General features: G+C 51.1%; 1 pseudogene; it reads right to left on the bottom strand.

The window, feature by feature from the left end:
* Positions 1 to 6: 6 nt before the first annotated feature.
* On the bottom strand, positions 7 to 5,293 carry LOC123176164 (ABC transporter C family member 14-like; annotated as a pseudogene).
* Positions 5,294 to 5,835: the final 542 nt, after the last annotated feature.

Here is a 5,835-nt window from a genome sequence, read left to right as displayed (position 1 = left end):
GCATGCAAAATGCTGTCAAACATCTTCCTGAAAAAGATCTGAGCTGTTTGAAGTCCCATAACCGTCTCAAGAAAAGTCTTGATTACTTGGAGTACCATTGAAACACCAGCTATGGCAACATACACTCCGATAAACAGTGAAGGATTAAATGGGATGCCGCCTGATGTTTCATATGACAGCCAATAGTCACTAGCCATATCAGAAGCTTGCCACACCAATGATAATCCAAATATGCCCACAACTCCCCACCAACCCCAAGCCTCTGTCATGTATAGCTTGTACACACGCCAACTTACTTGGCCACTCTCTCTTTCCTCTTCTTGTATAATCTTAGAAGTAGCTGCTTCTATTTCTGGTGCAACGATCACCTTCTCACCCTTTCCAATGGATCTAGAGCGAAGAGATGGGATTCTGACTACTGCAGGCTGAGAATGTTCAGTCTTCTCTACTTGTCGACTCTGTTCCACCAGTTCCATTGAACTATCATGAGCAGCAACAAGAGCTGAAAAGCCTGAGCCTGCCTCTAGTAACTCGTCAAACTTTCCTGACTGTGCAATCATACCATCTTTCATGACCTGTTTATTTGCATCGTGAACATTATTTATTGAAGACTAAGTCAAGTACATAGCACCAAAAAGTAACTACCTTACAAGTCACATATAAATCTCTTTTAGAGGGAATAATTCATACCGTAACTACATGACAAAATCATGCAAACTACATGAAGGAAGTGTGGTAACCTTTCAGTGATCAATCATCTGTTTACACCTATACTGTTTCAACTATAGTACTATACAAAAACAACATGAGTGTTCTATTATTTATGATGATTGTTCCAGATAATAAATGAAATCTTGCTTGCTAACCACTGGATAGTACAAGAGTATCCTGAGAAGTCATACCAACAGACTTCAGGCATAATTGCAAATAAGAATGACATGAAACTAAACATACTGCAGCAGTGGGCAGATGCTACAGCAGTACTTGCTTTGGACGAAATTAAAAACATTTCAACTTTTATTATGTTCATCAACCAACAGATTATAAACTTACAAATATGTTGTCCACATTATGCAAGAAATCCACTTGGTGAGTAACAAGCAAGATGGTCTTTCCCTTGAGCAGCCCCCTTAGACATTCCTGCAGAGGAGCATTCTTGTCATAACCACAAAATATGGTGGCACATATATCAGTGATAGTTATATCAAGAGGGTTTACTTCAACCCATGCATATCAATGTGACTTACTTTAACATTGATTTGTTTAGCTGTCATAAGTATTGCCCTAGCTCTTGGACTCTTTGGTTATTAGTTATTCAGTCGTTACATATTATAACAGTTATTATTTGTCACATACCAGGAACAAAGCAGCACATCAACGTATCATCTTACGATATTTTTGGAAGAAACAAAAAACATCACAAGTGAAGCTAAATATGCTGAAAACATAAGATTGATTTATTTATTTTCGCGGGAAAAAGGGTTTCTTCCCTTAGTCTGTCTCCCCCCTCTTTCCAGCATTTGATATGGAGCTAAAACTTACGTAATCATGGCACTAATGACAGAGATGAATAATTCTCCGCAACTCTCTCAACAAGCAGGCAGAAATCCTGCAGGGGTCAGGACTCGAGACACAGTAACACAGCATAAAAAGCTGATCAACGTTGACATTTCAATATTGATTAATATCTGGTTGACCATTTTGAAATGAATGCAGATGAACATTAAACTGTATGAATAAAAAGAAAAGAATTACCTTAAAGATATAGGAACCAGTGTGAGCATCAACAGCACTGAAGACATCATCAAGGAGATATACATCGCAATTCTGATAAACTGCTCTGGCAAGCTGAATGCGCTGTTTCTGCCCACCACTGAGATTGATCCCTCTCTCTCCTATTTCAGTCCGGTCACCAAATTCCATCATTTCCAAATCCTTTTGCAGACAGCAAGATCGTGTAACCTCCTTGTATCTTTCAGCATCCATTGGCTGACCGAATAAGATATTCTCTTGAATGGTCCCATTTTGGATCCAAGCTGTCTGTGCAACATATGCAGTGCTACCACATACCCTTACCTGTTGAAAAATGATACAGTGTTAAGCAAACAAGCACGACAGTCGGAACTACAGGCCAGTATATATGAGGTAGAATTTATATAGACAATGCTATAAAGTGCTTCAGCAGAAAAAAAATACTGAAACGGCGGAGCAGAGCCTAGAGAGCATCATGAAGAATTCTGTTTTACTACCTCTCTAAATTTGTCAAAAGAACAGCACAGAATGTCCAAGTACCATGCAAATACCAAGAAAAGACTACTTGAATTCTATTTATAACAATGTCGTCAATGGAAGATATGCCGCTCCTAGATAGAAATGTGATTCACCCACACAACCTATAATTCACGCATCCACACAACCTATAATTCACACATCCACAAAATTGTAGTACGCTCTTGGAACTAATGGTTGGACCGTTGGGCATTTCATGAAAACATAAATCAGACACAGAATAGCATAGATCGGGTCAAACAGGGGGAGGCATTCCAACAAACATATGGCAGGCTTAACTGGCACGTCAATTACCAAAAGCAGAGTAGCAGAATTATTGGATTTGCAGCTACGTATCACGTCAAAAAGCAGAGTAGCCTCCTTCTCTCTGACAGTTTGCACCGACAATCTCATTTACAACAATAACAGATGAGTACCAGGCAGGTAAGGTTCCAGTTATTCGGGTGATTCCAGAATTCCCGGTCGATACTTGAAGAGCCTTTCCTACTAGTGAGAATGACAGTTTAACTGCTGTGTTCTACCCACCTGAGAGTTCAGCCATTACCCCTTAATTCGATAGAATTGCATTTCCCAGTTAAAGCATTTGACCTTGCACCTAATTTGCACTCAACTCGCTGATTTTAACCATTCCGAAAATGAACAGGCAAAATCCTCGCAGTTTATCGTAAGAGTGTCACACGAATAATTCTCAAAAAAAAGTAAGGTTGCACAAAATGAATGAGCAAATGCATAGTATTTTGACAAATAAGGATGCTGTTTTGTATAAGTAACACACACTTACTTTGCCTGAGACCTTGTCCATCTCCCCCATAATGCAGGAGAGCAGTGACGACTTGCCGGACCCGACCATTCCAACCACCGCCGCAAGCTCGCCTTTCCTCACCGTCATACTAATCCCCTTCAGCACTGTCTCTAGCACTGGTGCCTCCTCCACAATTCTCTCATCCTCCTCACCTTCACTGTCATCATTTTCCTCTTCTTCCTTTTCATTCTCCTTCTTGCCCCTCACGTCCCACGCGAACATGCCATCGTGCACCTCCACGACCACTCGGTCCGGGCCAGTATCAGCATCAAGGACATGCTCCACTGTAGTGTCAGCGAGCTCTGCATCAAGCAGATACCTGTCAAGCCTTCCAAGCGACACGGTCGCCTGCGTCACAGCGGCGATCGCCTCCGGGAAGCTCTGCATAGGTCCATCGAGCATCCGAAAGAACGCGGTGGCTGTGAACACCTTGCCAGCGTCGAGCTTGACACCTGTCAGCACGCAGGTGCCGAACACGAGCACGGTCATGGCAAGCGGGCCGCTCCAGAGCACGATGGTGTTGGCACACATGAAGTACATGGACTTGGCAAGTCACCCAAGCTCAGCCTCCCTGAGCTCACTAATCTTGGAACCAAACGTCTCCTCCCATGCCTGCAGCTTGATCACGCGCATGTAGTTGAGCAACTCGGTGATGGCCTTCATGCGCTCATCGCGCTTGCTGAGGAACTTGAACTGGTACTCCATGTTACGCCGGTTGGCGAGGGCCACGACCACGGTCACCACAGCGATCGCGGCGACCGCGGTGAGCACAGATGGGCCGAGGTGGGTGTAGAGCAGGGCGAGGGCGACGGCGATCTGCAGCGGCATCAGCCACAGGTTGTGGAGCTCGTGCGTGACATTGGACACCTCCTCGGCATCCACCTCCATGTAGTTCACGATCGTGCCGGCGCCGTGCGCGCGCCGCGCGCCCGTGGACAGCCGCAGCGACTTGCGGTACACCACGGCGAGCAGAGCAGCATGGATGCGCATCCCCAGCTTCTGCCCCTGGAACTCGTAGTGGTGCGACGCGAGAGTCTCGGCGGCCTTGCCGGCGAGGAGGATGCCGACCAGCTGCAGCCCCTCCGTCACGTCTCCGCCGCGGCGAACGAACTGGACGAACCTGTCCACGAGCGACGGGCCGATGTACATGACCGAGAGGTGCGCCACGCCCAGCGCGGCGGTGAGCAGGAACTGCGGCCAGAAGGACCGCAGCAGCGCGGTGATCACCGGGTGCCCGGCCTTGGACCCTGGCGCGGGGGGCGCCGGCCAGTTGGAGACGAACAGAGCGTACGCGGCCTCGGCGGTATCGGAGGGCGCCACCGGCGGGACGTCTTCGGCGCCGAGAGTCGCTCTGTAGCCCTTGGTGATGAGCGGGGTGATCCAGCTGAAGGTCGCCAGCGAGAGCCACGACGCCGTGGCGTAGGAAGTCGCCGCCTCAGAGGCACCGCTTGGTTCCTCCTCGCTAGTGGCCGCCGCTGATTCACCGAGGCCGCTGGAGCCGTCGACCGCGAAGTAGAGCAGAGGGAGCGAGAGCACGAGCCCGGCGAACGCGATGGGGTCGTCGGGGAGGACGGTCTGACCTGCGACGAAGCGCGCGGCCGCGGAGCCGGAGAAGAGCGCGGCGAGCAGCGCGGTGGCGAGCCAGAAGAGGCGCAGGTGCGTCGGGTGGGCGCGCGCGGCCCCGGGCTTCTCCGCCGCGACTGTCCCCGCGGCGGCGAGGTGCGCGAGGAGCTGCGCCGCGAGGAAGGCGCGCTGGAGCGCGGTCCAGTCGCTGCTGTACCCCTTCGCGGGGAGCAGCAGGAAGGCGAGCGCGAGCAGCACGAGCGACGCGGCGGCGAGCGCCGAGGAGGCCCCCAGCGCGAGCCTGTGGCGGAACCCCCTCCCGTGGGACCGGGCCGGTGCCGGCTTCGCGAGCAGGGGCTCCACCTCGTGCTGATGCTGATCCTGGCGCGCGCGGCGGTGGTGGAGATGGAGGCGGGCGCGGAGGGAGAGGGCGAGGGCGGCGAGGAGGAAGAGGAGGTCGAGGGCGGCGAGGAGCGCGCGCTGCGGGCAGGGGGTGAGGAGGAGGAAGGCGAGGAGGTCGGCGCCGGAAGCGGAGGGCGGCGGGGAGCAGGCCGTGGTGGTGGTGGCCAGCCACCACGGGTCCGGCATGTCGGCGGCGGCGTCAGTGGTGCGGGCGGGGTCGTTGGTGCGCGCGTGGGAGGGCACAGGGCACGGGGGTTCCGTTTTTTGCGAGGGGAAGGGAAGCGTGGGAAACCTTTTTGAATTTTTTGGCCAGGCCAGCAGCAGCCTCTCGCCGTCGTCGTCGTGGTCTTCTCCTCGCGTCGTGTGGACACGTACGCAGCAGCAGTCCTCTCGCCGTCGTCGTCCAACGGCGCGACTAGGGAAGGGTGACGCGGCGTCGTGGAAATGTGGGTGAATGCATGCATGCCGGCGTTGATTCCCGAATGGAGGGCCCTCGCTTTGTGCGTTTGAAACTTGACAATGCTAACTTTTGACTCGCCGAGATGTTTGACAGCAGATGGAGAGGAAGAATACTTCATCCAGATTTTTTTTTCTTGAGATTTCATTACTCAAACCAATGCTAATAAAAAAACTGAGCAAAACTAATGCTAACAGTTAAACACAAACAGGGCCACCCCGGGCCTAGGAGGGACGGGCGACCGCCTATAGGGCCCATGCTCGACAGGGGCAGGTTGTCATAGTCCGATCCATTATACGCAAGTTATATATTAGCTTTACAA

The sequence above is a fragment of the Triticum aestivum genome, unplaced genomic scaffold (assembly GCF_018294505.1).
Source record: "Triticum aestivum cultivar Chinese Spring unplaced genomic scaffold, IWGSC CS RefSeq v2.1 scaffold187571, whole genome shotgun sequence".
NCBI classification, from domain to species: domain Eukaryota; kingdom Viridiplantae; phylum Streptophyta; class Magnoliopsida; order Poales; family Poaceae; genus Triticum; species Triticum aestivum.
This window is presented reverse-complemented; position numbering and strand designations above follow the sequence as displayed.